Source organism: Halyomorpha halys, unplaced genomic scaffold, assembly GCF_000696795.3.
Source record: "Halyomorpha halys isolate HHAL.00 unplaced genomic scaffold, Hhal_1.1 Scaffold185.1, whole genome shotgun sequence".
Classification (NCBI taxonomy): domain Eukaryota; kingdom Metazoa; phylum Arthropoda; class Insecta; order Hemiptera; family Pentatomidae; genus Halyomorpha; species Halyomorpha halys.
Genome location: NW_027106126.1, coordinates 1,001,310 through 1,026,360, shown reverse-complemented (window position 1 = coordinate 1,026,360; position 25,051 = coordinate 1,001,310). Strand labels below are relative to the sequence as shown.

Genomic DNA, 25,051 nt, shown 5'->3' with positions numbered 1-25,051 from the left:
TTTTTTATTATTATTTTATTTTATTAATTTATTTTTTCATGTACATAGTTCGATTGTGTTCATTTTCTTTATCTTCTATTTGTATATATTTAGAGATAGATTTTATTTACTTTTATGCACTTTTTTTCATTTGTTTATTTATTTGTATCCTTATGTTATTTACTTTAGTATGAGTGTGATCAGTCATTAGTATTACCTATTCCCAACAACGTTATGAATAAATATAACAATCAATAAATAAAGTTTTGAATTAAAAAAAAAAAAAAAAGAAAATTATTGCTATCATACCTCATAATATAGAAACTGGAATCCTGAAAATATTAATTAGGTTAAATAATAACATGAGTTACCTTTAGACAGAATGCGGAGAATCCATTGTGGCATACCACTAAGGATGGAGAAGAGGGTGGACGTACTTATCACTACAATATACGCCCTTTTTTCTTGTATACCTTTATTGCATGTAAACCCTTTTTTTTGTTTATATACCATCGTGTATTAATTTTTTTCATGTAAACCTATATTGCAAAAAAATACATTTAAAAAAAAAATATTTTATCACAAAATAAATCCACCTGAGCCCCAAACATACATTAGAAAACAATTCTAAAGACGAAAGATAACCTAAGGAAAATTTGTTAGTAAAGAATATGCGATATGAACATCATCACCGAGGCAACAGTTTGCAGGAACCGGCAGCGGACACGGGCGACACATGGTCAGCCATGAAGTTGGAACAAAGCCCTCATCTATCGATTTCATATTAATGTTACTGACCAAGTTGGAATAGGACTTCAGTTTGATAGGAGTTGCTGTTCTGTCGCAACTGTTGGCTGCCCGATCCAACATAACCCTGTATACATAGAGCGAGCAACTTCTTTATTGCGTCAACTGTTGTAGGGGATGGGATGTAGGGTGGTTGGAATAATCCAGAAAACATCGCTCTAACACAGCAAATTGCAACTATATGTAGGTCGACAAATAGTCTTCAACGTTACCTCTGGTATTTATACACTCCAGTGTGATTTATTGTCTGATGGAAAATAGTTTTATTTCCCCAATTATTTCGAAATATTTAATTAAACGATTATATTTACAAGGGTAATTAATTAATGAGACTGTTTTTTAAAATATAACAATGGAAGGAGTTTCACATAGTAGCACTAAAATAGTTTTTGAAAATTTAATATGAAAAATATGTATCTAAATTATTTTGAAACACGAACAAGATACTTAAATGCGACAATTTTTAGAGAATTTTATACTCTAAAAATTGGTCTCTTCTTGATACGGTAAGAGGTAATCTTTCAAATCATTACAAAATCTACCCACATCCAGAAACAGATCGAGAAGATATCATTAGGAGTGAGTTGCAATTCTTTAATCACCAGACCTGGATAGAAAAAAAACATAATTTATATCTATATCCTCTTAAAGAGGGAGCCAGGATAGCTGTGAGGGATTTGACGTTTCCAATAAAGAAATTAAGGGACGTCGAATGTGTTCAGCACTTGGAAGGCTGACAGCCTGAATGGGTGTTCACTCATACCGGAAGACACACTTTCCCCACCCCTCACTCGGGTTGTGAGGTCTATTCTCTTATTTGAGATAGCTCATAGACCTGGCGTGGGACTGATGACCTTACCTCAAGTTACAAACACTTTCATCGTGGATCGTGTTTCAGGACATACACGGCTAAGGATCTTCACGGTCTATTAGAGTATATTATATATATATGTATATACATACTCTTAAAAAAATCCATCAGAGACTACTCTCCGAAATTATCTAGGCGATTCTTTTTTATTTCATTTTATTTATTTTTAGTTTGACTGCAAAGTGACAGCCCTTTCCAACGATGACCCTTGGAACTTGTCACTATCATCTGTCATGTTGTTCCAAAATGGCAGCTTATTTCGTAATTATTTAATACTTCATACAACAGATCTCGAGCATTTATCTCGATTAAGAAAAAATGGCTTTTTCTATCTTATGACCCATAGGGTTAATTAAATAATATTTTATTAAACAATCTCATATCGTCTGGTCCAAAATAAAATATTTATGAAAATCGTTTTCTCACCGAGTTTGCATTTTAAGAAGATATATACCAATTGTTTGTTATTATTTTAGTATGATAATGTTTATTCAACCTTTCTCTGTCCTAGGATAGAAATAATAAGAATTTGAAATGTTTTCTTCTTTTATGGAAAATTATTGTATATTAGAAATTACGCCAAATTATTGGAACCTTATTTTTGGAATGAAGCTTAAAATTGCTTCTGGATGAGTGAGGATTCAAACACATACTTAATTCTTAATTTAATTTACAAACAAGTATGAAATTCATTTTTCAAAATATATTTCAAAGCAATCTTTCTCTGGGGCACTTTTCTCCAGTTTCGAAAAAAAAAAACTTTAAAAATCATTGAACGGGCTATTACAATTTATGTACTAATGTTAAACTCAAGATAAATAACAAATTAAAAAAAAAAAAAAAACTCGAAATTATATTAAAGCATAGACGCATTCCTGGGATGAAGAAATAGATTAATATTTAGAAGGCAATTATTGGATTAGTATAATAACATATACTATCATATTATAATAGCAAATATAATTTGTCCGCAAAATTGTATACGTTGAGGTATATGGAGATGGAAATGCGGAAAACTGGTATGGATCTCCCTTCATTTGAGCATTAATTATTCTCAATATTCCTGACATTGATGTCAGCAATTTAAACAATTCTATTGAATTAATCACCAATATATTAACTTTTTATTTCCCCTACCTATTTTAAGCTACTTGAGTTATACGCCTCAAGAGGTCTAATGATTTTTCCCTGACTACGGAAGCAAGTATTTCCTGCTTCATTTATTATACCAGTCTTACTACATGCCATATTATAATACCAGTCTTACTCTTCTTGTATTTCTAATTCAAAACTTCCAAAAAGCATCATTCCGTCTTACTCCAAAACACTGCAGCAACTTGTATAACACTACGAGCAGGAATCTTATTTTTGTTGTGCTTCATTATTTTAGTATCTCATACTTCTCTTTATGTTTTCTGTAAGTTCTGTAAGAAGGTGAAGAATATGACAAAAAAAAAAAAACACAAAAAAAAGATATTTTTTCCTATAAAGCTGAAATAAGACACGTGCTAAAATATGTGTAATTATGCATTCTTAAAATGCTTCAAGGATTTCAATAATTCTATTTACTCTATTAATATGGATAAACTTAAGAGAAAGTCGGGAAGATAAAGGAGTTACGTTCTGGACCAGTTGGATTATGGAGCAGACAGTGGCTTAGCTAATGGAGTTTAAGATAACTTGCCTTGTCTGACTTGGTAGCAGTGTTAATAATTCCCCTTTAGGACTATACTATAGTACTTGTAAAGTTTATTCGCTTTTCCTCATCAGTAAAGGAATGAATGATTATTAAATCCGTTCCTATTTGAATTCTGAATTGAAATATATAATAAAAGGTGATAATTTCAGAAATATTTAAGTAATATAATTAGAATAATAGTCAGTTGTCCATATGATAGGGATTCGAATCCCTATGGGTTATTCCATTCGCACATTTTTTAAAACGTTAATTTTAGTACATAGCAGTAGCCGTAAGAGTAGCTGGTTCCATGAACTGACATTCTTTGAGGCGGTTCACAAATCAGGTTTCACATTAGATGCTTTGTATTTTTATTAGTGTTTATACTTTCTTTTCATGTATTTACTTATTTTTACAATAAACGTTAAATTGAACTATCTACGTAATAACATAAGTATAGGTAGGTATTACAGTAATTAAAAAAAAAACAGCATCCTATTCGTAAATTATATTAGTTGTATTAACTATCTAGGAACATGGTAGTAAAGTACAATAGGAGCAAGTAAGTTTTTTATTTTAATAGCAATTTACTCTAAATGAATAATGAACATCACATTTTTTTTAAGTGAAACTTCTTTAACGACGTTCTACAACTCAAGAAAAAAAAATTACTTCTTAATTAGATGGACAACTGTTCAATTCTAGCAGAAAAAAATTTATTGTAACAGGAGAGTATGAGCTTAAAATACTGGCAGTGCTGGTCCGCTCATATATAAAATTCTTAAATTAATTTAGATGTGATTAACTTCAGAGACAATTTTAATTGTAATTTACATTTATGCTATTTTGCTTATGTGTGTAATGAGAAAAAAATTATCATTCATTACAAAAAGAAGAATTAGAAAAGTTATTCCACAGCGGTATAAAAGGGCTGCTGAAATGAAAGAAAAGTTCATGGAGGGCCTCCATTTGAATTTAAAATTTAAGGGTTCATTGTACACCGATCATAATTTCAACCAGTTGGCAAATGAAAAAATCCCAATGGGACAAGGAATAGGATTTCACTTCTTATAGAGATAATTAATAATATTCTTGGGAATAAATCATTTTTAACAGAGGAAATAAGGAATATTACACAGCTAATATTCTGTATAATTAGTAATTATAGAAGTATAATTGGATCATAATAACAGTGAGATAGGTTTCCATACAAAATGTACTTAATAAAAAATCATTCAGTCCACACACTAGTGGCTGAAATCCAGTAGATTCCTTTCGAGCCACAAAAATCTTCATCAGGGTGTCAAGCGGGGAATGTTGGCTAAAACTGGTTGTTGTTGGCTAAAATATTATTCTATTTATTTATGTTTTTCTTTGCTGACCACACCCCCCGACCATCTTCTCCATTTAGTAATCTACGGTCAACTATCTATACCTTATTATCAATTTCATTAGTTTAAGTTATTGAATGAGATCCCATGAATTTTTTGAAATGATTTGAGCACAAAATATACTTACCCGTTATTAATTAGGCTTAAAATAGTTTTATCCAATCCTACACGTTATAATGTCCTATTTTGCGATTAAGTGTTTTTTGCTTGCAATTCGCGATTCTTTTTCGTTTCATTATATGTTTGCTCACACTCAAGATTTAGGGATCTCAGTTTTATAATATAAAACTTAGCCAATTCAGAACAAGGACATAAATAAGCTACCTCTAGCAAAAGGCGGCCAACCTTTTAAGAAAAATACGGCCTTTGGAAATTCCTCTTTTGGAAGGAATATTTCCAATATAACTTTCAAGGTATCCTGTTTCCTCCCTTTTCATCCAACTCGAGTGGCTCCTCATGTAACCTAAGACAGAGATGGTCCTTCAAGTCAGGTTTGTATTACTTACGATAAATATGTTTTTTTTATTGAATGTGACGTTCGGTACCGTGCAAATGAGGAGGATTATTTAGGTGGAGCCTTGGGCAGGAAGATTAATAATTAATAATAATTAATCCTTCTGTCAACAACCTATCATTTTTTTTAAAGTTTTATTGAAATCATACTGCCACACTCTAGGACAATGAGCATTAGGGATGTAAGTACACAATCATACAATGTATAAATATTAACTAAAAATAAAAAGTAATGAAAATTAATAAAATATGATATTGCAATATAAAATATATTAAAATAAAATTATATATACAAATCGTAAATTTAAAATCTTTAACACAATTTTACCCATATAAAATATTTACATTTTGTGCAGGGAACCTCAAATCAAATCCAGTCACTCAAATGTGAATGGAATGGCAGAACTCTTGGATCCCAGCGCATCTCTCCAAGCCACGTCACTGGTATTGAGAACCGGTGGCTCATAAGGGTTCGGTGTAAAAAAGGGGGTTTCTTAGACTGAACCCTGGAAAAAGGGTCCGATTGGTGTAAGAGTTGAGAATCACCAATAGAGCTAGCTGTAGTAGTTAGCCTTGTCGTGCGCTTAGAGCGGCGCGGTTTTTGCTTCTATAGAGAATTATTTGAGCCAGACGCAAGTGATCTTGAACGTTAATTTTTTTTAGGCATTATTTAACCATAACATCGCATAGTCTAAGGACAGAGAGAGAGAGAGAGAGAGAGAGAAAAGTATATATATATATATTCTTTTAACTTTCTTGAGAATGGTTATTATAGTTTAATTATATTAAATATGGGTGTTTTTTTAAGCCCGATAGAACTTGAAATTGTAAAAAATAACAGAAAAAATTAAATTGTAATCAAAATTTTTTTTTTATTCGAAAGATCAATACGTGACATTAACATTTGAAAATGATTTCGGGCATATGGGCACCGCGGCTGTTCTTGACGAAGCGCATTCTGGACGTCCAATTTTGGGCCAGTGGATTTAAATTTAAGACTCCTCTTAGATTCTAATCACATTTTCACAGATCACCAATTAGGACTCCAAACATACCTGTCCACTATCCAATAGCAATGCCTTTGTGTGGTGGATGTTGTCTCGTATTCATTGGAGTGCGAAATGTACTGGCGTGGGAGTCTTTCAGGATGAAGAACGGGCTTTTGATCGAGTCTGGCACCCAGAGTTGCTTTACATACTCCGTAAATTCCTACCCCACATAGTTTCTCATTATCCGTTCCAATCTCGATGATAGATTATTCGAAGTAAATCTCAATAGTGGGAACTCTACACAGCTGGTCCTCAAAGTATTACCCTCGGTCCCATCCTATACACAGTCTATACAGTTGAAATCCCAACCCATACTAACACTATTCTTACAACGTATACTAATGATACACGCATGCTCTTGGTGAATAATATCAGGTTAATGTTATTCCAAACCCTCCAATTCCAGGAGCCTTGAAAAATGGATTCAAAACTGAAGGATCAAAATAAACCCTAATATATTTATTTTACTCTTCAAAGAAAACTTACCAACTGACCAACTTTAGCCTTTAATAATATTGCACTTAACTTTATAGATCAGATCCGTACCCTAGGATTTTATTTTGAACAGACGACTAATTTGGAATAATCATACAAGATCAAAAATATTTAAAACTACAAGTCTCGTATGTCTGTTAAAACACAAAATAGGCAAATGGTCAAAGTTTCGAACTAATTACAAAAGACAAATTTGCTTGCCTATTTGGACTCACGGAGTTGAACTTCAGGACTTGACTAAGCCTCCGTATTCCTCTTACATTTAAGGTTTAAAATACAAAATCTTTCGTAAAACCCGAATACAGCCAAATTTGACACAAGTATCATTCATTATATATGAAAACCTTAATGTTTCATAAGAGGCCGACCTAGCCCAATTTCAATGCTTCCAGGATAACTCCCTAACAAATCAATACCACTAGTTTATAAAATATCAAAAAGTTATCTGAGTGCTACCGTTGGATAATTTCTTTCAATTTCAATAAATTGTGTTATTTCCGAGTGAGTAATCCTGTAAATTTTAAAAAATAAAGAAAAAAGAAACACAAGACTTACCCCACTTACTCTTGCTAAGAATTACAAGGATCAACTTACCCTTAAATCAGCAATTGACCGAAATGCAACTAAACAAAACCAAATGAATGAGCTATAAATATTTTTATTATAAATTTAAAAAAAACATGGAATTGCAGTTTCAATCATTAAACAAAAATGATTCCTTTAGAATTATCAAATCAATTCAAAAAACCTTAATCATTAAGAAATAAATATTCCTTAGTGAAGTTTTGTCTAAACATTGGGCTGTTTAAGTATAAATATATAAATTGAATAAGTGATTAATGTATTTCCCTCAAACTTTTAAATAGATTAATAATGAGGGAACCAGGAGATATCATAACTCTGAAATTTTCTTTCATTCTAGAGATTTTCCTATACCTCATTTCATGAGATAATAAACTAGACGTAAAGGGGCAAGATAAATAAAGGAAAAAGGAGGAATTTATCGTTGGTGCCTTAAGGAAACATGGTAAGGAAAAGGCAAGGCCAAAGAACAACAGAGTGTTTGTAGAGAGGACCAATAGGCATTCATCAAACATTTGATAAGAGGCTTTGGCTTACATGTTCTTCCTTCCACAAGCTCTAAGGACCAAATCCTGGGATTTTATATTTTCTTTGATCATGAAACATTTTTAGTAAAATGTATACACAATTTTTGGGAAATTTTTAAATTAACGATGACTTATCTTATTTATGAACAATGTCTAAACTATAAAAGTTACTTACCCTAATGTCATAGTAATTGCCATATACAAACAATAAATGTAACCATTGTTTTATGGGTTGATTCCAAATTAGCAATTTTTTATTATAAGTAAATATCTACTTACCAACAACTAAATAAAACTTTAACTAAATAAAACTTCAAATAAATCTAAGATTCAAAACTTAAAAATATATAAAACTTTTTTAACTTATCGGCCTTAAATATGCAAAACCTCTATGTTATTTTTAAAGTGTTATTCAGGAAAATATAAATCCTCCTTCCCAGGAACCTAATACATCTCCCTTTTCCAGGGGGAATACCAAGATAATGTCTATTTTTACATTTTTAGGCCGGGATTATGTTATTTTATATTTGCGGACTATTGTAAACTATAAAGCCTAAATAACTTGCAGGAAGGTCTGTATTAAGTATAAATTAAAATATCAGGCGTGTCCACACACACTAAGTTCCTTACCCATGTGGCAGAAACATGTAATAAAAATAATTGTCTATTGTATCAGTGCGTACTATTGGCTCAAAAAAGATTTTTTTTTTTGTTTAGCCCATTAAACAATTCAATTACCTATCTTTCAAAGAACCATCTGGGATGTGCCATTTTGGAGCTACAATTTATGCAGAATTTAGGTGTCTCGGTAATTTGATGCAAAGGCACTCCTACAAGTCAATAAACAAAAAAAAATAAAGAAATAAAAACAGACTCTGATTACCTGAATATGCAACTGTGGTAAATAAAGGACGTTTTCTTTTTCCACATATGTATGTATTTGTTGTTTCTATAAAATAAAAGGAGGATAAAAGAAAAAAAACACAATCTTATCAAGCTTTTAAGGATTGGCAAATAACACCTTTGATATGTGTTGTCATAAAAAAGAAAAAGCAGCTAACACTGCCTTAAAAAGAGTAGCTAATGCAAGCAATACCAAAAAACACCCTATCCCGTCAAAGCCAGAGCTACCAAGTGATATATGGTTTCACTCCTCTGGAAATAGTGTGCTTTTAAACAACTGTTATGCAAGGAGGTGATTTGAAAAATTAAAATTTGTACCGCTACAACCCATGAAGAATCAGTAGTACAGTACATTGCAAGGAAGTATTGTTTCTTGAACAACGGTTGTACGCAAGGAGGTGATTAGTCCTAATTTGTCCCAATGAATGGTACCATCATCATAAAGGTTAGGTGGACGTCGGAGAACTCCCGAGAATTCGCAGGTTAGAATCTTTTTTTTTTTACAAATAGCTTAAACATGCAACATAGTAAAATTCAAAGCATTAAATTGTGCAATTTTTTGGTGAATAACGATGGTGAATGGTGACATATGGCATTTTGAATATATGTCAATTTTGAAAGGAAAAGCTATATTACCAGAATAAGGTGTACAATGCATTTTTTTTTCATATCTGTAAATCCATTTACAATGAAAAACATACAATTCTTTTCTTTTTTTTTTTTCAGTTTTTCATGTTCAGAATTAAAAACGTTTTTTTCTGTACATTCCTACAAAAATTATGTTTTTTATTTCTTGAGGAGAAACTATTTTCACTACCAGTAAATATTTCATATTTTTACCTAGACTATACGTCAGGAACAGTAAATTTCCATGATAAGTAGTTTTTGAACTATGTCACAGTACTGCAGGTTTTTTTTTATTCAAGGAAACAGACTAAAATTTTCACTCATTTTTGATTCATGTTAAGTATCTTAAAAACTACTAAAACTACTTAGTGCAAGATAAAAAGTAATTTTTTTTTGTAGATTAAATTACCTCATATTGAATATTTTCCGATGTAATGTTTTTGAAATATCAACATTTTTTTCCAAATAACGAAATACAACAATTTTTTAATATACTTCGGCAAATAACATTAAAACTAATATTTCGAGGAAAATAATCATCATAAACTACCTCATGGTGCATTTAACCAGCTTGAAATTGAACCCTACTAAAACTGTTTCGTACTAAAGTTTTTGAGATTTTTTCTTTCCAAACAAGTTCATTATCAATGAGTTATCACATTATCAGTTGAAATATAATTAATCTCAGATATTTTCATTCCTACAGCACTCTTTATAAATATTTTTACACGATTTTGACATTTTGCTACATTCATTGAAGATGAGTCATATCTTAAAAAGGTTAGATATCTCATGATCTTGTTGACTCAGGGGTGTCTTGAAACTAGTTTGTTTGTTTGTTTGCTTGAAACTAGTTAAATACACCGTAAAATAGTATATAATGAACATCTGCGTATGAGAAGCGGTTTCCGTGATATTTTCCAAAACCAATCCACATCGTGTTGATTTCTCATTGGTTGGTAAAAACATTGGGGTTAAGAAAACTGTATCAATTTAATGCTCATTAATAGATTATAGTGTAATTTATAGAAATGATTTCGATAAAAGTGGTTTTCATGAAATAAAATCACAAAATGATTCAATTTTCCGACTCCACATATTGGATTAAAAAAAAAAGCTCGTTAAATGTACTATTGACAAGTTAATAAAGATATTTCAGCTACATGTTATATTTTAGGAATTATACACTGCGGCCATTTTGAAACTTCTACTATTTTAGGGCTGCTGACCCTTAGGGAGTGGTAAGAAAAAAAGTATATTTTATCATCGTATTATTAATACATATATATGTACAAATTTATTGGCAGAAGTTAATTTACACTTTCTTCTAGGCACAACAAAATTTCAAGCAATTTTTATTGGACTCTTAGATGTCTGCACGTATATTAATTAAAGTGTGGTTTAAAAAACAAAAATATAACGAACTATTTCTCCTCAACCAGTAATCACTTAATTTAACCTGATCTTTTTCTTTTCAGAGAATGAAGGAAAAAAGAATTAATAAAATTTTTTTTTTAATGATGGACTAAAATAAACTTGAATATTTCCATTTAATCATTTTGGTTTTAATTTACACTCATTTATTTTTTTCTTGTTCCTGGAATTTTTTTTTTTACACCGCTCTGTCCCTCGGCTAATAAAGAAGAGAGGTTGTCAGGAACTAGGGCATAGTTGAAATTAATTATGGTCCCGGCGGTATGGTAATATTAATGATGATGGGCTAATTCGGCTCAATAGAAAACTCCTGTCATATCATTTAATATGCTTTCTTTTCAAGAGAGTACTTAATAATTAATTAATTTTCGGAGCACTTAAGCGGGTAGCAAGAATGTGTTGATTTTTGTTTTGTTTTCATTTTTAACACATTTTCAACTTTTAAAAGAAATTATGCCCATTATATTATGATTTTCTTCCTAATTAATCCTACAGTTATGACAAGAACTGTAAACATCCGTTTATTTAACGTAAATACATTATTAAACGAAGTTCTAATATTAAGATAATAACCAAGTAATACTTTAGCTATATCCTCGTCTAACTATATGGTCATACCTGTCTACCACTTACGCATATTAATTAACTTAAATTTCAAACTTAACCCTAAGACCGAAAGGTGGGTCAGGCAGACCCATTGCGGTATTTGTTTGTCTTACATGTATTTGTATTTAAATTTTTCCTTTTTTTAGGTGGTATAATTGATTTTACATAAATAAATAAATAGGAATAATAATAAACCCATCATATTGAACGAATGATTTGATATAAAAAGTAGACAACTAACAGTAACTGGGTCAGGCAGTGACTAATAGATAAGTCTTTACCAACTATTATAAGTGTGATAAGCATCTATGCTTAGCTCACTGGTTTGTCTCTAAACACAATGAAACGGTAGCTTCCAAGTTTGTAGGGGCTAGGTTTGTCCTAGGAGGGCACATTAATTATAATATCGTACCGTAAAAATTTTTAACCTATTTAGGAAACCTATTTTAAAAAGGTTAAGAATTTCTGACAGGTATATATTTTTCTTTTCTTATTTTATACTATTGTTTAATTGCAAAATACGGTTAATTATTTGTGATACATTATAAACAAAATAATATTTAAAAAAATAAAATAAGCTGAATAATTAAAAAATGTTTTCGGTGATTTTTAAAAATAACGTTCATAAAGTATATGATATTTACTTTTATTTTAAATTTTTATCATATAATAGAAATGAATTTATTACAGAGATATTTGATACAAGTTAAATGAAGAACATAAAGTTTAAAAAATATTGATTTTCTACAATATTTCGGAAAATAAAAACAAAAATTACCACCAGTTTATTTGTCGATCAGAGCGAAGGAATCTGCAATTTTAAATTAATATTGATTTATCTTTCAGGATATTGAACTAGACTGAATGAAATCTCCGTTTCAGAAGATAAATGTCTGAAACTTTTGTGCATTCTTCAGGACTATCAACTAACCGGTAATTTAATATGTACTCAATAACTAATTGGTTGCTTGGTGGCTAACCAATAAACTAATACCACCATTTTATAATTGTCCCAATACTGCATATGCTATGTATCGACAATTTTTTATTTATTAAAATTTTTTTAAAAATAATTAGTATTATAAATGTCAATAATTAATATGTTGACACCTTTAGGATACGTGGTTCGCTGGTCTATTCCACATAGCTGTCATTGAGGTAATACCTGATTTACGAACAGACTGACTGACAGCCCGTAGCCCACGTATTAGTGGCCTACCTGCCAGGTAACTGACCAGCCAGGCCTAGCTAAATCTCCCGTGGTCAGGGTAATCGGTCGGCTGGAAACAAGCTCCCTGGAGGACCCCACTTCCCTCCAGTATATAGAGGCCATAAAAAGGAGCCTTTCCTTTCAAAAAGAAAGCTTATTTGTTGTATATGTTCATCTTCAAAAAAAAAAAAAAAAAATTGTTTTTTTATCAATTACAAACATTTCCATGGATGCAATGTTTATTTATTAATGAACCAATAACAATAATAAAACTTGTACCTATGACAACTTTACTAATTATTTTAGCCATAGCTTTATCACAAATATTTTTGGTCCAACTCTGGATATGGGGAATAATCAAACTTATTTTATCAATATATAAATAGTTATGGAATTAGGAAAAAAATTATTTGCGATAAGTCAATAGATCAACAAATAACTAAAATTGCTAAGCAATCAAGCTTGCAATGCTCTAATCATGAATTACTGTAATTTAAAATAGCTAGATCAATTAAATATATATATATATAAATTACTTGTTCTGAAAAATAACTAGAAAAAAAGAATAGAAAAAATAATGTTAATAATAATTAAAATAAAGATAATTATAATAATATAAAGAGGTTATAACAGGATGTCTTCGATCAGCCTGGGCTTCAGTCTTCGCGATGTGGTGATGTTAATTTATTAATAGACCATCAATAAATAAACATTATACATATAATTAGTTATTAATTTAGATAAAATTTTATCGCAACTAACTTTTGACCAACTCTACTTATTAAAAATACAATTTATGATTAAAAAAATGTATCAATAATTTCTTACTCTTGAATAAATCCATATTTACTATGAAGAATCAATCAACATTTTTCTGAAAATGTGTTTTATAAGCTGGATCAATTTTTGGTTCAAGAATTTTTTTTTCATTATATAAATCTAAGCCATCATAATATAAACATTTGGATATCGATGGAATCCTGAGTCTTTTGGTGCATTTGTGTAATAGTCTGAAGCATTTGATAAATATTTACAAATTATGACTTATTTGTGGCTCTTCAAGAAACGTTAAGTCCGTTCTCGAGAGGACCTGATAGCTGAGCGGGCTGGGGTTATTCTCTCAGTTCAGAAGGTTGTGGGTTCGATTCCGAACTAGGTTGATCAATATTTATTTCGCGGCGGCCCTGAGAAATCAATCTTAACATTTTTTCTCTGGGGCTGTATAGGTCCTCAATAGAGAACTTAAGCCAAAAGAAAAAAAAGTACATAATCGTATTCAGGATTTGTACTCGGAACGTTAAAGAACTAATTTTTTCTCTTTATTTGGTGAGTGTTTATTAAAGAAAGCGTAAGAATCGGAGCACCGTTTTGTATTTTAGATATTTTTTATATTGATAAATATTACAATGAGACACAGTATCGAGCAATAAGTAATAGTGATGTAAATGATTCATTCATACTAATATCATAAAAAACAAATGCATATATTATTTATGTATACACTGTGAATATACACACTACATAAACACACATAATATAGGCACATAAATATAAAAGAAATAAGAAAAACAGAATCATAATATAAACAAATACATACATCAATAAAAATTATAGGTAAAAGTAAAACTTCTAATTGAATTTAATAATAAACTATCACAATCATATTGAATCTCGGTATAAGAATTAATTCATAACATTTTAAATTAACCTAAAAAGTAAGTTTATGCTTCCTCAACTGTTTGTTATCTCTAATGACGCCGCATTTTGTAAGCGATCAACCACATTCCACCATAAAATATTTTTTTTTATAATCGAACTTAATTTATTGATAGATATTACAATCTGCCACACCGTTGTGGGCAATAGGTAATAGTAATGAATGATCACATTCTTACTAAAATAAAATAAAATAAGAATGAAAAATAAATAAATAAATGAAAAAAAAAGTACATAAAAATAAATAAAAGTTCTCTTAAAACATATACAAACAGAAGGATAAAGAAAATTATCGTAATCAAACTACGTGCATGAAAAAAAAATAATGATAAAAATAAAAGAATCTCTTGTCACATTTACACTCCTATATACAATATTACTCCTATATACCCACGTGTGAGGGGAAGAACAGACCCCATAAGATCCTAGCGCATCCCTCTCGCTGCATCACTGGTAATGAGTCAGTGGAGGCAGAGCAAGTGCGCTAAAGCCGCAAACACTCAACTTGAGTGGAGAATCTGACCATTGCCAGAATTCCAATTGTCCATTTTTATTTTAAAATAAGTCTCTTGGCCACTGCCGTTTCAACCTTTCAGGTGGATTGTAGGGATGGGTGGAACTAGATAAGGATTAGAATGATAAGAAAGGTTTATATGGAATTTTGAAAATTTGGTTGGTATGAGGTCAAGAACAAAAGGGATATGATGGTCATGGTGTAGTGTTCTGTTGGAAACGTAATAGGGTGCATTAACTATGGTTCTAAGGATTTTGGATGGAAAGGATTGGATACGTTTGATGTTCGACGGTTTAGCTGTTCCCAAAAGTTCAAGTCTGTAGGTCCAGATAGGTCTGAGTATAGTTTAAAATAATTAATGAACAAGAAATAGCAACATAAAATTCAGTACAATTTATTTGTTCCGTGGACATCAAACCTTATTACGTGGTTTGATTTAAAAGGCTCATCAAAAATGTAATAATAAATATTTTTGGTAATCATTAAAGTAATCAACAGTGATTACAGGTCGTAGGTACTACCGTAAAACTATTATTAATCCCACTTTCCAACCACTGTGTTGCACAGAGCAGCAGAATTCCATTTACCTGCCTCAATAATAAATTTCTCAGAAACGATGTTAAAATGGAATCCAAATTAAACTTCATTAGTCCAAAAGGTCATTGCAATTATAAACATGTACCGTTCGGTAAATTTGGACTATGAAAGCTTAGGAGTGTTATTGAATGTTTTGTTAAATACATAATACTCATGTCTAGACCAAAAAAATTGATATCAGCGACATCGCCGCCCGTGGGTTATATAGCAAACTATTCAGTTAACGTTCCTTAAATATACCTCATTTTTCTTTTGTAATAATTATGTATGAATGTGTAAATGTTTCACTTGTGATTATTGTTCTTGGATGAGGCAGGATAGAATGTATACAAATAAATTATCATAATAAAAAAAAATAAATCTGTTTCGGTGAGCAGATCACACAACTTTTACTTACTACTCTGCATTGAGTTAAAAATATTAGTAAATGTAAAATTATTTATTATTGGCATGCCAAATATAGGAATATTTGTTTATAAATTCAATTTATTTATACATTTTTTGTCAATCTCCGTTTCCATATTCGACTTTATATGCTAGATGTTATTTTTTCTAAAGTCTTTGCTTCATGATTTATGTTTTATCCATTTAAATTACTACTCATACTATATTCGAAACTATGGTTTCAAACTTAGAAAATATTTATCCTTTTTTAGTTAGTTATCAAATTCTATCATTGTATAGATTTATCAATTTTTATTTCTAAAAATGGTTAGTCACTTCGAACGAACAATCATAAAAGTTCTTTAGAGTTTTTTCGAAAGTTCGTTATTAAGTACTCTGAAACTATTACAATGAGGTAAAATAACTGGCTGATATTAAAGAACTTAAATTAATTGTACATTTATATGTCGACATTAATTGAAATCGTTGGGCTCATTTTGGAGAAAATGTAAGATTGAACACATAAAATAATAAATAAATAACACATAACACAGAAAATAAAATTCAGCAGTCACATCAACTACATGTACCCAGCTTACATACGTTATTTCAAAAATCTTTTCGTTTCTGAGCCATACTGTATTTCCGTATTCGAAAACTCTGATTCGAAATGTTTCGCAATCGCAATACTCTCCTTTTTATATATTTCATATCAAGGAAAGTAAACATAAAAACTATTCATTTGTGTTTAAAACTGAAACTGGGGAATGTGGCATGAAATCGTTTAGACAAAACATAAAAATTTTATTAGTGAAAATTTAGTGGGTAATCGTAACTTTTGCACTTTTAACACTGAAAATTCGTCCCTGACATAAAAAACATGAATCCAATAAAATTGTCGATATTGAATCTTCAAATGTGGCGCCACAGTTGAAAGGGTAATAAGTGCCAAGATTTCGAAAAAGTAGGTATTTTTTTTTACTGTTTAATGCCAAATATCGGGCAAAAGAAGGTAACAAACTTAATAATTGCTCAAAAAGAGAAAAAATGTATAATCGTGTTAATTTATTATGTTTAAAGGTTTTTCATTACTCTAGTAAAATGTTATTTAAAATTTTCTTTAATTTTTTATATTTATTTTTTAACCAGTACATAGTCTGATAGATTTTCTTCTAAATTAAAAGTTTGGAATGGATAAAAAATCATAGATGAATGGATGAATGGAATTTATAAAAACAATCAGCTAATAATAGGAAAGAAGAAAGTTTCATTATTTCACCTTAATTGACTTTTTTTCTCTTATTTCTAGTATTACAATTAATTTAATTATAATTAAATTATATTACAATTAATTTAAAAGATGAATTCTACTCAATTAAAAAAAAAAATCTGTACCACTGCAACCAATGTCGGGCACAGTAGAACTGCCGTGCAGAAGTATTGGTACTAGACCAAAGGTTATGCTAGGAGGCGATTGGTTAGAATCACGCATGACCGCTAGATTCAAGACCCAATTAATGGAACTTAATTTATAAGGTTGGGTGGACTACCTACGGCTACAGGTAACAGATAAATATTATTTGCTACAACCGAATTCGAACCCAGGTCCTTGGAGTCCATTACCTTACTAACGAGGTACACATCATTAAATATATATATAAAAAAAATTATAATTGGTTGAATGCTTCAGAATTTTTAAACTGAAATAAGTAGAAATAACATAACATTATCCATCTTCATCATTATCAATTGATTGAGTGCTTTTAATTATTTCTTCATCCAGCCAATCATTTATCAAATTACTTTTTCCTTAACATTACACTTTTCAAAAGGGATATTAGATATGTTGGTAAAAAATAAAATATTTAAAAAAAAAACAAATACTCTACAAATATTTTAAAAAATCATAAAGGTACGACATATCTGATATAAAAATATTAAATATAAATATTTGAGAAAAAAACAACTGAACCTTATTTTATTTATCTTGGCAGTCTCTTTATTTTACTAATTTTTAATTTGTCTATTAATATGCATAATGTATATTGTTTTACTTATTTTTATTAATTTATTCATTTTTTTTATTCCTCTTAAATATTCATATTTTGTATTAATGGACTCTTACAGCCGTAATTATTATTACTTTTGGGTAAGGCAGCTTGTATTATTTTCTCAATAAAAACGTTTAAAAAAAAATAAAACTGAGATTTTCACGCAGACATTAGAAAAATTTTGTATACACAATTTAAATAGAAGACTATATTCTTTTTTTATTCCGGATATTTCTATTAAACTACCTATTTTTTAAAAAGTTTTTTTAACTTAAAAAAAAAAAGGACACCAACCAATCCTAGCACTATCCTCACCAGGTATGCCAATGGACACATGACATCGTCGTACGCCTGCCAACTGCCCAACAGTATACTTTAATAATGTTGCTCTTACCCCTGGACAAAACGATTAACTTGGAATCCTCACACAAGACTGAAAAGACAGGAAACTGCACGTCGATTTCGACTATTACAGCACTTACTAGACAAACGGTCTAAACTTCCAACACATTACAAAAGACTGATCTACATGACAATAATAAGGCCCATCTGGACATACGAAGTTGAGCTTTGTGGTTTTACTAAACCTTCGAATTCCTCTCGTATCCAATCCTTACAATCCAAAATCCTTCGTAAAGTCTTTTATGCTCCTTCCGTATGTAACCGATCTAAGCCGAACCAGATATCAATCCTTCTATTGTAAACTCCCTAACCACTCATACCCATTAGTTTCTAACCTTGCTTCCTCTATCATTCCGGAATATATTCCTAGGCGTCTGAAAAGAAGATGGCCCCGAGAACTTATGGTGTAAAACATTTTTTAGAGTGCTACCCCTGGGTAGTTTCTCTACAAGCTTGTACCATACCATTAAAATATTATTTCAAATTTACTTGATGTATTTTATGTACAGTTGTAAATAAATAAAAAAAGAAATGAACATGATTTATAAGAAATATTTCCTTCTATTTTATTCCTTTACTTACGAGAACCGTGAAAGACCAACAATAATATCGCTTATAAGATTTTACATCTTAAAACAAATACCCATTTTAAAGTACTCACAATATCCCAGGGAATTCGTAATCGTAAAAGTTTTACACAAGAAAACGTTTGACTATAGTCAAGAATAAAATGGGCAATGCATAACAAAAAGGCTCTAGTTTGCTTGAAATGTGAAAAGAGACAATGAATACACAATGCTAGTTAAAGAACTACAAAAAAGGAATTGAAGTCGGGTAGTCCATTAGGGGGAGGAAGCTGGCTTAAAGGAGTTTTTATTTATTACTTTCCAGACTTCTCTAATCTTCAAAGAAACTTCATGACAAAAAATATCTAAGTCATAACAATGTGCTTTTTAGTTTATTATGGTATTTTCGTGGTATATAGATATGGAAGTAAGATATAAAATTTTTGACGTGAAGTATGAATTGTTCGCTAGTGATGAGAGAATCCACTTTCAGGGATTATATAAGAATGATTGACTCTCCACGAAAGAGCCATATTCTTCATAGTTCAGTATATGGGACGACCCTTGGGAACAAACGCGATCACTGATTCACTGAAAAGAGATATCGCTCTAACACTGAAAAGTAAAATGTCATTACGGCGTTGTTCATTAAAAATAAAGGTAAAAATAACTTGGGGTATGATTGTGATTAGTGTCTTTATTTTATTATTACATTTAGTTTATGTATTTATTTTATACCAGATCGGCCTGGGCGCTGTTTCATAATGAAAACTACTAGTATTAGTTCATAGTACAAGTGTAGAAACTAGTGTGGTAAAAATACTAATACTTATTTTTTCATGATAGGGACGACTATTAGTGATATTACAGGAATTAAAAAATACTAAAGTACAAACTACTATTCTACAAGTCTGTGTAATTGAATTAAGATAAATCTACAAGACTAATAGTATTAGTTTGTACTTTATTATGAAACAGGGCCCTGGTGGGCCTTACATGGTTTATGGAACCGTTCCATTATCGATATATTTTTTTAACAGTTGATTATGGGAAGGTATAGCCTCGTACAAAAGACACCCCTAACTATATACAATGCTATAATTAAAAGTAAAAAAATAAAGATAAAATAAATAGATAAATATAATGCTTCTTAATAAATGAGAAAAAGTAAAATTAATAACAAAAATAATGATATTTTTACTCTTAACAAAACCAACAATTACCCTCTAATAGTAGAAAGAAACAAGTTAAATTGAAAAAGGGATGAAAGAAGAAAAATAAATAAATAATAATAATAAGTAAAATAGAGGTAGAGTGACTAATGAATTAATAAATATAGAATTTATAACAGAATCCAGCAGCAACCTGTCTTCGGGTAGAGGTTGGGTTTCCCAGGTTGTAGGTCCTTTAACTGTCATCAACTAGGAGTGGAACTTCATGAACCGTTTTTTGATGTAATCATCTATTGACTCCATATTTAATTCAGTTACAATTTTCTTTTATCAATTTTTATTTATTTATGCATACATTTTTATTCTGTTTTTCTGTTTATATATATGAGCCTGTGTGTTTTATGGTTTTGGTATGATTGTAATAAAAAACATCATTATCACATATTTCCCTATAAAGTGGCACACAGTAATATTTATCAATGTATACAAAGTTAATTAGTAAAAAGTAATCAATCATTAAAAGTTTTAAGAATACTTTATAGTTAAAACATTATCGTTATTGGTAGATATTAATTGTATGTTTATATAGTTCAAAATGAAATCACTCTATTGAATTTTTAGCTTTAATTTTCTATGCATTACTCATGAAAGCACTGAAAAAGTATTCACTTTATCTCTTATTTTCTTCATTAAAAAATATATTTTAAAACCAATGATCCAAAAATAAAACTAGCGTGGATTGTTTATTTAATTCTAACACACAATTTGAACAAAATGATTCAAAGATGGAATTTGAAAGGTTATATAGTTATGAAAAGAAATTAATGAATGATGCAATTATGAAAAACTTCAGCTCTTTCAAAGTCTCTGATAAATACTAAAAATACTACTAAGCCCACCTTTGGTATATTGTTTGTTATTAGTTTATTTAAACGATCTTTAACTCACCACTTTTGTAAAATTACTACAATCGATTATTTATTTTATGTATCTCACAGGCTAACTCCATCTGTACGGGGGTTGCCCCATAAACAAATAAATAAATTATTATTATTGTTTATTTAATTGAATTATTGACGCACTTTATCATGGCGTAAAATGAATGTTTGCACTTCTCGAGAATAGCAGGTGTTAAAATTTTTGAACAAATCAGGCTAAATTGTTTTCTATTTCACTAATATTTTCAGTGTTTTGGGCCAATGCGTGTCGGAGCTGCATTCGATCTTGGAGCAATTTTCAATGCTGTAATCATTTCACAACCAGCTTGAATTTTTATTAGATGTTAAGATCCCTAACCTCTGAATAATAAGATAAGAGTGTGATAAGATTAAAGTGTAGGAAGAAAGCTTGAAAAATCGTTTCTTAAGGCTTGAAGTTGGTAACTTCTGAATATCTGGAATACCTAGATATTAGCCGAGTGAAGGTTGCGTTTCATTCTTATTGTCATGAGAGATAGTTGACCGTGGATGACAGATACGAGGAGAAGATGGTTGGGGGGTGCGGTCAAAATATAACGCAAATAAGTTGAAGTAACTTATTTAATCGTGCCAACGTTTCGGCCAGAATGTCTAGCCTTTATTATTTTATAAATATATTTTTACTGAGAGTTGAAAGAAATGATGCGTGGAGTGATACAAATGTTTGCGATATCTTTCATAAGACATTAAAACCGAGTACTCCAAGAGGATGATTACTTAAATATTAATTCCATTCTTTACAATTATTTATTATGTCATTCTGTTTATATATTTTTTTCTGTATACATTGCCTGTTATGTTGTTAGCCCTGATGAAGGCTAAAAATTCTGGTCGAAGCGTTGGCACGATTAAATAAGTTACTTCAACTTCTTTTTGTTATATTTAATTTTTTCATATTCTTTCGATAAGATTACCAAAAAAAAATTCACACACGTTCCTATTTGCTTGAGTGATTCATCCACTGACTATAGTAAAGTTTTTATAATTATATTTAAAAAACTTCTATCAATCTTGATAATATTCTGTATTAAAGTTTAGTTTCTAAATGGTTGATAAATAAGAACAATTATTTTACCCAATTCTTTAGACGAGTAAAATGTTCCATATCCCTCTCCTAGTGACAAGACAATAATTCGTTATACATTACCTGAACAGGATTAAAAGCTTACTAACTGTAATAATTAACAAATATTAATGATACTATAGTAAGTGTTATCTGGGCAATTTATAATGTCAGCCAGAGTATCCTCATTTAGTGAGCCATATAGACTCTTAATAAAAATGTTAGTTCAGAATGTTGAGTACATCTTCATCAGAACTTACTGCTTGAAGTGCATATGAACTATAATAAGTTAGTTCGAGTTGTTAATTGTTATAATCAGTAACTGCTCACTATTAAATTAGTAACTATAAGAGATAACAAGGCACTTAAAATGACGTTGATCAACCAACAGAATAAATACAGTCTGAATTTAAAATTAACACACGTTTTTTTCTAGTGTAAAGATCTAAATTTATTTTTTAATATGTTGGTTTGGTGGACGCTGCAAATTATTGTGTAATTTATTATTTCCCAGCAGGTGGTTTATATTAAAAATTATTAACTTGATTTACTGTTATTATTCATGGACTTTGGTATAATGAGCTCAAAACACTTAATATCGTCATAAATGTCGATATGAAACGTTATGTTCAGACTGAATAATAAAATATGGTATTGACTCTGCATTAATAATTGAACCACTTTTTACGATTCCTATCGAGAATAATGAATGTGTTTTGTTCATTATTTTATTTTATCTAGTATCTATTGGATTAATTCCTGTTGATTATTTTATAAATGTATTTTGTATTGAATGATTACTTAAATTCTTAGTCCAAATTGCAATTATAATTTGTATTATTTTATCTTGTTTGATAACCTGAAAATGAATCGTCACTCTTCCTTTTTCGAATGCTTAAACGAATCATCTATACTAAATAAATAATAATCTTGTACTCACATGTATCGATGGAAAACATTATAAAATAACAGCTATACAAACATACCTGAAAACAAAAATAAAACATGTTAGTACCTACTACACAAAATAATAAAAATACTTTAAGTAGTGAAATAAAACAAAAAAAATGTTGTTACCATATACTCATATTATGGTTGCCAACTAAGTAGAGAATTTCCGTGGGTACACAAACCTGAAATCAAATCGATTAAAGATCTGGTATTACGCGAATTTATACAATGAGATAGTATATCGACCAATATACCAAAGATAGTATACCAACATGAGAATAGTATATTGCGTAGCATACTGTGGGGCGGGCCTTGAACTGATAATCCATCAACATTTTAAAAATGCCAACGAAAACAAAACTTTTCCTTCTGATTACTTTTTTTACGAGAAATTATAAACTACTTAGGCAATAGATAATTTCGTGTTAGATTATTAGGAATGGATTTTAGAAGTACAAGAAACTTTAGAGAAGTACGTGTTGATATTAAGAAAATGAAAGTCTATACCGCTACAACCCATGGTTCAGGGGTTCAATACATTGCAAGGAAGTACTATTTCTTGAACAACGATTATATGAAGAGGTGAATTCTTCGTGGTCACGCTCAACTGCCAGATTTTTCCCCAATTAAGAAAACCCACTTGATAAGGCAGAGTGGACCCCGGAGTGCTTCTCGAAAACACAGGGTTGACCCACGGCTACTGTAGTAGAATAAATAATTACATGCCACAGCCGGTTTCAAACCCTGGTCAAAAATTATCAAAAAAGCTAAATTTCATTTATGTGTACTATAAAAATTTATAACATATTTTATGTTAAATTATGTACATGGTAATACAATTAAGCAAGGTAAATTGAAAAGTAATAGAATTATTTCATATTTTTTGTAAAATCACTGTTATTTGAGGATAGAAAATAAAATAAAATTAATTTTCTATTTTTTTATAATACAAGTTCAGATGGCTGGAAGATTTACACTGTTAATTGAGACAAATATGGAAAATCCATGTAATAAAATGTTTTACAGTTTACATTTTTCACATTTTAGGCAATCGTTAGTTTTATTTTACACTAGTATTGTGATATAAGTATTTGGATGGAAGGCAACATTTAAAATCAATGATTTTATAAATATTTAAACTCATACGTTTTCTGTTTTATATATAGACTTATACTGAATACAAGAAAATGGATGATGAAATTTGCAGTGAATCTGGATGTGAAGATGGTGCGATGATCCCGAAGAGATAATACATATGATTGATTTTTTAAATAAATATAATTAAAGAAGGTAGATCATTCCCACAACACCTTATCGATTACCTTTATCTGTTTTCTAAACAAAATTGAGAAAAAAAATGACATTAATGACGGACGTCTACTGCTAAAGATTTTTTTTTTTTTAATTTGAAGTAAAGAAACACAGAATTGGTTTTTACAGCATCAGCGTGTCTTATATAAAAAAAATCTGAATCTCATACCATATTTTCCAAATGATTTATTTACGATCAACTCCCTTGGATAGAAGGATTGAAAATTTACTGCATATTTGATAAAGAATTCGTAGAAGAGGAATAAACTGAACAATGTCGGATGAGGAAAGCGTTTGAAGTTGTGTTCTCTTTGACCATGGGCTCTGAGATCTCCGAGCACCTCTATATTGCCTGTTTGGAGAAGAATATATTCTGCCAGAAGTGAGTTTCCCCCGAAAAGAAGCAGCTCACGTCTAAGGTGAAAAATCCTATTTGGACTCGGGTAAGGAGATCACTGCCAACCGTGTAGGATACCGTTACTATCCAACTTTCTCATATATCTTTCCTCCCTCTCGCTCACAGCAATAGTTCGTACTTTCCTTCTATTGTGATATCCAGCTGGGAATAATAATTATTTAAAATTGAAGATAGTGTGAGATATGTAATTTAGATGTGAAGAGAATTTATTCTACGTTTGTTTATATAATTGATTGGAGAAGATGGTCGGGGGGGGG

The 25,051-nt window shown here is 30.2% G+C and overlaps 1 protein-coding gene and 1 long non-coding RNA gene across 5 annotated transcripts in view; one reads left to right on the top strand and one right to left on the bottom strand.

Moving 5' to 3' along the window:
- Positions 1-25,051, bottom strand: part of Con (Connectin) — a 782,139-nt gene that overhangs the window by 100,266 nt on the left and 656,822 nt on the right. The window lies entirely within an intron of this gene.
- LOC106679235 (uncharacterized) overlaps positions 9,008-25,051 on the top strand; it is a 27,732-nt gene continuing 11,688 nt past the window's right edge. For both annotated transcript variants that reach the window (XR_002945790.2, XR_001342913.2), the window contains exons 1-2: positions 9,008-9,277; positions 12,309-12,395. This is a non-coding gene — a long non-coding RNA (uncharacterized lncRNA). The remainder of the gene's footprint in view (positions 9,278-12,308; positions 12,396-25,051) is intronic.